The following is a 9210-nucleotide window of genomic DNA, read 5'->3' as shown; positions in this document are numbered from 1 at the left end:
CACAGAGGTGCGAGTGGGTGTGTGTTTGTTACCGAGAGAGCAAGACTTAAATCCATATTGCACATGTGGGTTTCCTATTCTTACTCACTTTGTATGGCTTTATGTGTGTACAAGTATATGCAGAACCGGATGATAAATTTCTGGTTTTGGCATAAAGCTTTATTCATTTTTTAAACTGCCACATCCTAATTATACCAAAATGTAAACTATCCTTCTTCAAAACACCAGTCTAGAATTATTATAATCATGACAGTCAAATAAAATGCAGAGATAACGACCACGTCTCAGCCTGTATCCTACAAGGACTTTAATGTATTGCAGTTTGACAAACTACCACAAGCAGGACTTTGAATTGCTTGCTTTTTCCCAAAGTGAACAACAATGAAATTCCTTTTCTTCTGACTGCTTCCCTTAAGGGTCACTACAGCGATCGTCTGTCTCCATTTCACCCTACCTGTAGCATCTTTCCACTGTCACAATATCCTGATGAGTTTAAGGGCTCAGTCACTTATTTTGGGTCACACCAAGTAAAACACTGATTCGATTTAGTAAATTGATGACAGTAAAAAGATGACAGTAATGGAAATGCTCATCTTGGGGTTTTAAAATGGAGCTTCAAGACCAAAGGTGATTTCATGGGAACTGTCCATCTTTATATTGTTGCCATTCATACAATACTAAGCTCTTATATAACTCACATTGGTGTGTTTAAAAAACGTGTGCATTTCTGCTCCAAAACTTTAAACTGTGATTCTGTGGATATTTATTTGCATTTGGAGCAGCCCCAAGTGGCACTTCCACTTTGGCTTAATTTTTCAGTCTCAGTGGATGTTTGCTGCTTAATGGACACTTTACTGTGCAACTTTGTGGCAGGAAAACATTAAACTAAACATTCAGGATTAACATTTGAGCTAAAACTTTTAAAAAACCAGATGGCATCAGTCTCAATTGAACATTCTGCAGAAAGGGCAGAGACAAAAGTGCAAAAGTTACATTTGTGGATGAAACTTTTCTTTTTTTTCAACATACTCTCGCTAACATTTGTGGAGTTGTATAGCATATGCACATTTTTGCAACATTAATGCTTAACTTCCTCAGTTTAGGAAACTCCAAGGCTTCTCATGGATTACCAACACGCTACTGCTGATGAGTAGGGATGGGTTTCGTTTAGGTTTTATCCGATACCAGTACCAAACCGGTACTTTTGAAGTGGTGCCGGTGCTTAAACGGTGCTCGAACCGGTGCTTAAAGAATGAAGAACACAAACTTTTTCCATAAACCTCTCATGTTTAGCTGTTTTTTTGTAAAAAGATAACAATGTTAGGCTTTTCTGCAGCTATAGAGGATTTATGGCATCACTCTTGGCTGGAAGCAGTGCTTAATCAATGGAAAAAACACAAACTTTGTCCAAAAACCTCTCATGTTTAGCTGTTTTCCACTTTTTCTTTGGTCATTTTAGCCTTTTTGGCCAGGGTGAAGGGAGCATCTGCCATCAAACAAGAAGACAGCCACATGTAACTACGACGGTGTTTGCTAGTTCACCTTACATGCATTAATTTAATAACGTGGTTAGCTTACACATGAACAACATTAAGCTACTCACGCAGAGAAGAACGGCTGCTGCTGCCATCATCATCATCCATCATCATTTCTGCTACACTGGCAGGGCTACGGGCCACGACTCTAATCTTCGGGTTTTTGGGGGATGTTGCTAACTTCGGGTACGATAACAGGCAACCCACCTGCAGTAGATGTGCTCGGTGTGAGGTCTCGCAGCAAGCTATCAAATACGGTGCATTTCTCGGCTTTTAAAAAAACGCCATGCGTTGCCAGGTGTTCCATCAGATTCGAGGAGTTACCTCCTTTGCACAGTATCACCTTAAAGCACTTGTTGCTGCTGAGTTTGCATCTTTTGCTGTGAAATACAGCCAGACTTTTGACCGCTTCGCCTTGGGCATTTTTAATCTGTAGCTCTGCTCTAAAAGAACGTACGTACCTGGGCCCGCCTACTATCCTTGGAAAGGTAAAATGATTGGCTAGAATCTAAAGTGTATGACATCTCAGGAAAAAAATGCGCCGAAATGTGCGCTGCTTTTCGGTCTGGCTACTACTGTTTATGTCAGAACCGGTGCTATAATGGCACCGGATACTGGTACCCATCCCTACTGATGAGTCATAATTTCTCCATAAGAAAGTAGATTGTGGCTAAATAGGAAGTACTTATTTGAAGAATTTGGCAATTCATTTTAACAGTTTAGAATTGTATACATATATTTTTATTTTAGTGGTACAAAAAGGTCAACAACTATATTCAAAGGTATCTTTTGAATTTCTCTGATATTAATGTTATTGATCCTGTTGTTGTAAATCAACAAAGTATAGCAGATCATATTCTACATGATTCAACAGAGTATGATAAGCAGAGCAGTTATAAAAGAGACACCGAGCCAGAGTTTGCATGCATGAAATTATTGTAGCAGTAACCATGTATTTAGACTTTAAATGTATTTCTAATTTCTCCTTTCTACTTGAGATTAGTGGGACATGAAGTTAAACTAAGGACCACATTCATTTTTCTTGCTCATATGCCTATAGTGGCATTTATGCCCATAGGAATAGTTTGTCACAAACCGGTCTGAGTGAAATGTGCTAAACGGCTGCATTCCGTTTGCAACCACACTGCCTATTGCACATTTCACAGCATATTTCTCCCTTTCTTTCTGCAACACATTATGTTTTTCAGGTTGCTACTGTTTGTAAAGAGTTGGAGATAGTGGAGTAATGTTTCTTGCCTTGAGCTTTTTGCCTCAGAGACAATGCAGGTTAATCAGCATAACTGTGAATGATCCCAGTCTGCTAAATGGCTAATTTTATACTGTTGTCCCTCTACCTGTATTCCAATTGTGTCATATCCCATCAATTTAAAGCTATACCTTTATTTAACCTATGTCCCCTGCATATGCTTGCTGTGCTCCTGCAATTTTAGCAGGATTGTTTGATTGACAGTTGTGAGAATTTCTGTGCTCTGAGGAGGCATCCAGGGCTGCAACACCTCTGAATTATGAATGAACAGGCTCAAGCTCTTACCTTCCTGTGTCAATGGAGCACATGCAGTCTATGGGCGTTCTATTCAGCTTTTCCTCATTAACACCTTTTAAAAATAATTTGGAAGAAATAAATGTAAAAACAAATGCACTGACCTGAAACGATTAATTGAACAGTTTGAATTTCCATTTAGTACATCTGTTAGTGTGATCTTCAAAGTTAACAAAATCCTCTTTCCCGAACCTTAAAAACCTCATTTCAGATACCCATGCCTTTCTCTGCTCTATAGCATCACCCTGCCAAGCCTGTAGTAAATCAGCTGGTGAGCTGGCTGCATCACCAGGCAGAATTTATGGGCTCATGGCTCATCATCTCCAGGGATTTCACCTAATACCACCTATGGGTTAATCCAGGAGTCTTCTTTGCGATTTCTTTGACACTCATCATGCAGCCCATTATTCATCCCATCTGACAACTCTTGTTTCCCGATTGTACTCCTCTAACCTCATTACCCAACCATTCACTTCCTCAGTAAACCACCTTATCTGTTTTTCTGCTTCCTGACTCTCCAGCTGTTTCTCTTATAAGACCTGTGACACTTGCTTTGCCCTCTGCCTCTGAGTTGGGAAAACGTCCCTCTGGCCTATTAGCTTTGCTTCTGCTCCTCTTTAAATTACTTCCCAGCTTCCATTCTGTTGTCGATTCTCGTGTTGACTCTATCTGAGTCTGAATCTTTCTCTTTCTCAGAATGAGAAAGGAAAAAGATTTAGTCATAGCAAGAGCTTGTCTATTCTGTTTCACTGCTTGATTCTATATTTTCCCATCAAGCTAGTATCTGTCGCTTGTTTTAGTGTCCCTTTCAGAGCCCTTTTGTCTGCTGCAGTCTGCATCTATCCAAATCTATACCCCATGGTTGCTGATCCTGCCTTTTGAAGTGTTATACCCAAGTTGCCTTTATTTGTTTGTTCAGGTCTCTCTTCAAAAGTCTGTTTTTGAAGGTATAAATTCTTGTTTTTACACATGCAGATGTGTACTAGATGTCTAAATTCACATACTCTTGGTGATTTTTTGCTTTACTTCAGATTTCCCCCCTGTGACAGGGCACTTAAGTGATGATCATATTGAATGGTTTGCAGTGCATAACCGTGTACTGACTGATGGACCAAACTGTTTTCATGAAGCGTATGACTGGCCTTAGAGTGCCAACAAATCATGTTTTCTTGTATAAAACAAAAAAAAAAATGGATACTCTATTACTGAAGACTAATCTTTTGAAAAACTGTAGTCCTGTGGTTTCTACATCTATGGAGGTTTCTGTTGCTGGAACGCGGTCTTTTCTTTCACAAAGCACTGTTTCAACACCCATCTTGCTCATACATTTGATTTGTAGCTCAAATCCATGTATTCAGTTGTTGTGCAGTTGAATATTTCTTCTTCCTTTGGCACAGCTGATCAAGACATCCTGATTGAAAGACTCATTATTGTAACTCGTTATTCCTTTGCCTGAGCAAACCATCCCTGGATCTTTTACAAACAGCCCAACATCCTACAAGGCTTCTCACCATGCAGGTCTTCTAAAAGGTGTCACGTGACACTGATTCTATCCTCTTTTGGGATCACTTTCAGAGCACTTCTTGGGCAGATACCTCTCTATGTTAAAATAAACTTTTGCATTCATATGTAACTACTAAGTTCTGACATTAAAACAATTGCTTTTCGGTGTTCTCATAGTCGACTCCTGCATGTGAATGTTAGTCTGTTGTAAAAGATGTTGTTAGCTGCGTCCAAGTCACCCCTGGTTTCCATTATGACCTCTCCCCCTTGCAACACTCCTATACGCACTGTCTTTTCCAACTACAACATAAAAGAAAATCTTTGCACAGGACATTTTAAGGGCTGAGCAAGGTGGGATGAGGAGACGCTGGGGATTAAATGGAGAGTCCTGGGATAAGGGGACAAAAGCTTCAAGCCTCAGGGAGGGAATGGTCAAGAAACTGGTTGCTACACCTACATGATACTTTGTTCTTGTGCATGTGATCCAATAATAATGATAAACCTCTCTTAAGAAAGAAAATGAAGACATGGATTATCATAACAGCGTGACATGTTTTTGGACTATTTTCAAATGGACATTCCTGTAAGCGAATATGCCAGTAACGGAGGGGGGCAGAGTATCCGAGAGAGAAACACACAGTGTGTATGGACCTATAAACACACATGCTGAGAGAGAGAGAGGGAGAGAGAGGGAGAGAGAGAGAGAGAGAGAGAAGAAGGGAGAGAGAGACAGAGGCTGAGCTGATCCTCAGTCGGTTTGTGAGGGAACAGGCGAAAGAGAGACCTGCTCACACGCTGACACACATACACACACACGCACACACACACAGGCACACTCTCAGTCTCATACACTCTCGCTCTCTTACTCGCGCTTGGGGGGGGGGGGACGGGAAGGGAAGAATGAGGAAGAAGTCCGATCTGCTGCGAGCCTTGTCCCAACAAATGCGGGCATGCTAATGAAGCACCGCTCCGGTCATCCGATCATACAGGTCAGCCGGGTCGAACTACATGGAAACGAGGAGTAGGCAACAAACGAAGATAACAGCAACAAATAACCAGGCGCTGCATGGGAATCCAGACTCTTCCCTCCTTTCGTGCGTCTCGATCGGTGGATACGCCGTCTTGGCTGGCATATAAGAGCTCCCTGCGTCTCCATTACCATTCCCCACCACTGGCTTACCTCTACTACTACTACTACTCCTCCTCTTACTCCTTGTTCTACTAATATTATTAGTAGAGCTACAGTGCAGCTTTTACTACGGACTTCTCCGGATCGTGGCCACTCAAGGGAATAAAAGGTAGGCACTCTGCAGTTTTCTGGGTGTGCTTCATTACGGATAATGACATTAATAGCGATGTGGGCAGCTTTGCATACATTTTGCGGCTTTGTCTGGTAAAAGCAAGTTTTACACAGGGAGGTAAAGTGAATGGGATGGAAAGCGGACCCTTTCGTCTCGTGGAGCTCCGACTGAAGACTGAAAGCACCATGCGTCGGAAGGGTTTGGATGCAGTGTGGAAACGATGTTCCCTCACTCCCATTCTCCCCCACCGAGCTTTCCACACTGCGCCTTTCTTCCACTGTGATTTGGGAATGTACATAGATTGAAGCTTGGGCTTAGAAAGAACCGAGTACGATGGGAGGTGCTTATCAATGTTTTTTCGCCAAAGTGAACAGACAGCATGGTTTCATGGGGTGTATTTCTTTTTTTTCTTCTTTATTTGCTCTACACATCCACGCTCCTTCCACGCTCTCCACTCCTCTAGCCGCCTGCCCCACTTATTTATAGAGGAGTCATTACGGATGCAGAGCACGTTCAGACAGCCATGCTCTCACCTTTTTATAGGCGTTCAATGTGGAAGTTGGGTGACAAACATTCGCAACCAAAGCTAAATTTCCCTGCTCTGTATGGTAATCCTTGTAAAGAGTGAATGCGCATTGAAAGACACATTTGAGCAATTCTGCAGGTTCCATGTCCTGTGCGCCAAGCAGTGCAATTCGGAGGTGATGGAGTGCCTTTGTGCATCAGTGGAGAGCAGGTTTCGGGGAAAACCTGCGCGTGGACCCGGTGTTTGAGTTTCAGTGGGCTTCTGATTTAGTACTTTTTAACTAACAAGTTGGATTTAAAGACACAGAGGGGAAAACTGGCTTAATTTTTGTTTAATTTTCTGTCTTCTTTTGGCAAAGGTTTTTAAACCAAACGGTAGCAGAGCTTCACATATTAGTTAATGTAAACCTATACCGTAAAGTAATTATTGCCCCCGTGTGACACTCCAAGTGTCTCATCTGTTGAGGATTACTTGGCAAATCAGGCAGGTATCATGTAGGCTTTCTAGGCATTTCGCTTTCACCTGACATGAGTCGGGGCTTTAATGGTCATGACACAGAGGAACTGGAGCTCGTTCAGTGTGGATGATATAAAATATTTCTTTTTAACAATAAAAAAAGAATGTCAGTCAGCCTTTACAGCTTTATTTAACTCCTAGCAGTGCTGCATTTATTTATTTATTTATTTTTAAAGAACTCGTCCTGCAGCAGTGGTGTTAATCCAGAGTAGGTATTAAGACAAAACAGTTTAAGATTTTCGGTAAGAGACCCATTTTCCAATAATAAAATTGGAACTTTTCCCATATCAGACACCAGATTCAGGTCGCCTCTCAGTGGGTGTACATTAGGCTTGTTCTTAACCTGGTTGTGTGAGAATGTACCACACATGCACGCAACTTCCACACTTGTAGGTGACAGCTAAAGCTAAGTCAGTGCTCAGTGTCTGAGAGGAAGCTGAGTCTGTGACTAGACGTTTAACTGTATCTGATGTAAATGTAATAATTCTGTATTATTAATGCCATGAGTGTACTGAAAAAAATTCCACGTCGGATATGAAAATTTTTTTTTTTTCATTAAAGGACGGGAATTTTTGTTTTAATCCTAATAGTAATAGTTCAGTTTAAGGCTTTGTTTTCCTCTATGATTGTTAGGTTATGCTAACATTAGGTCAAAATGACTTTTTTTCAAGAATGACATCATTTGAAAAAAATATTTCCATTCATCTTTTTTCCCCACACATCCCTAAGCTGTTCTGCTTCTTTCAGCAAAAGAGACCCTGTTCACTATAGTTTACAGTAAACAAGAACAAATTAGGTGATGAGAAAATCATGAGAAAAACAGTAAATTTTGCTACATCTCAGACATTCCCTTGTAAAGTAAATGCTCCTTTTTCACTGTTTTGCCACATTTTTTGTCAAGGTGTTTATGCTAATACAGTCAGTTCAACACTCAATGGGCAAGTAATTAGCCATTCAAGATGAGCTCAGACACAGGGTCTATCTATTAGAAATCAGTGTGCAGTTTGGTGCAGTCACTGAGATTTATCATTATTTTTAGTAATTAATTATGCTGATTAGTGGGAATCCTTAGTTTAATTTGTGGGTGTATTGCTATAAAATAATGCTGGTATAGATTCAACGAGATCCTGGGAGATTTTGGACCATATTAACATGATAACATGACATGGTTACTGCCAGTTTGTGATGAGAATCTCCCACATCCCAAAAGTGCTGTCTTTGGATTGAGATCAGGTGACAATAGAGGTCATTTGAGTACAGTGAAGTCATCACCATGTTCAAGAAACCAGTTTGAGATGACTTGACCTTTGTGACAATGTTCGTTATCCTGCTGGAAGCAGCCATCAGAAGATGGGCATAGTCAGCAACTATACACATGTAGGCTATGGCGGTTAACCCTTGTATGGTGTTCGGGTCTGTGAGACCCGTGTTCAGTTTTTTTCAAAAGAAAAATTAAACAATTAATTATTTTTTCACGTGTAAATGTGTTGTGTCTTTCCACTCACTCCACTTGATTATAACTGATTTATTTATAACATTTTATATAAAAGAAAAAACGAGAAGCACATTCATTCATAAATGTGATCTAACAAAGGTAAAGGGAAAACATTAACCATGTTTGCTGTTCATATGTCTTGTAATTGGGATGAAGTAAACATCTGTTGAGTAATTTAACATAAAATTGTTTGATAGTGTTAATTTGGAAAGCCAAAACTCTAGCGGGTCCACCAGACCCATGAACACTGGCTGAGTAACAAAAATACGAACACCACACAAGGGTTAAATGATGCTCTATTGATAGTAAGAGGGCCAAAGTGTGTTAAAAAATCCCCCAGCAGCAGCAGCAGCAGCAGCAGTGTGAACCAAAAAAGGCAGTATGGATTCATGTTTTTGTATTGTTTATGGCATATTCTGACCCTACGATCAGCACAGAAATCAGACGCTCATCAAAACAGGCAACACTTTTCCAGTCTTCTATTGTTCACTTTTGATTAGGCTGTTCTTAGCTGACAGGAGAAACACCTGGTGAGGTCTTCTGCTGCTGTGAGTTCAGAGATGCCCTTCTGCATGCCTTGGTTGTAATGAGTGGTTATTGCCGCCTTCCTATTAGCTTGAAGCAGCCTGGCCAGTCTCCTCTGACCTCTGACATCAACAAAGCATTTTCACCCAGAGAACTGCCACTCACTGGATATTTTCTTCTTATTTCAAGCATTCTCTCTAAACTCTAGAGAACCTGTCTCACATCAGCAACCATGGCATGTTCAGATT

At 40.8% G+C, this 9210-nt stretch overlaps 1 protein-coding gene across 3 annotated transcripts in view; it reads left to right on the top strand.

Moving 5' to 3' along the window:
• The first annotated feature begins 5360 nt into the window (after nt 1-5360).
• Nucleotides 5361-9210, top strand: part of slc8a1b (solute carrier family 8 member 1b) — a 135259-nt gene continuing 131409 nt past the window's right edge. For all 3 annotated transcript variants that reach the window (XM_005733734.1, XM_005733735.1, XM_013910992.1), the window contains exon 1: nt 5361-5897. The gene's annotated coding sequence lies outside the window, so the exon portion shown is untranslated. The remainder of the gene's footprint in view (nt 5898-9210) is intronic.

The sequence above is a fragment of the Pundamilia nyererei genome, unplaced genomic scaffold (genome assembly GCF_000239375.1).
Source record: "Pundamilia nyererei isolate P.nyererei 1_Seehausen unplaced genomic scaffold, PunNye1.0 scaffold00054, whole genome shotgun sequence".
In the NCBI taxonomy this organism is placed as follows: domain Eukaryota; kingdom Metazoa; phylum Chordata; class Actinopteri; order Cichliformes; family Cichlidae; genus Pundamilia; species Pundamilia nyererei.
Note: the sequence above shows the minus strand (reverse complement) of the source record. Positions and strands in the feature narration are given on the sequence as shown.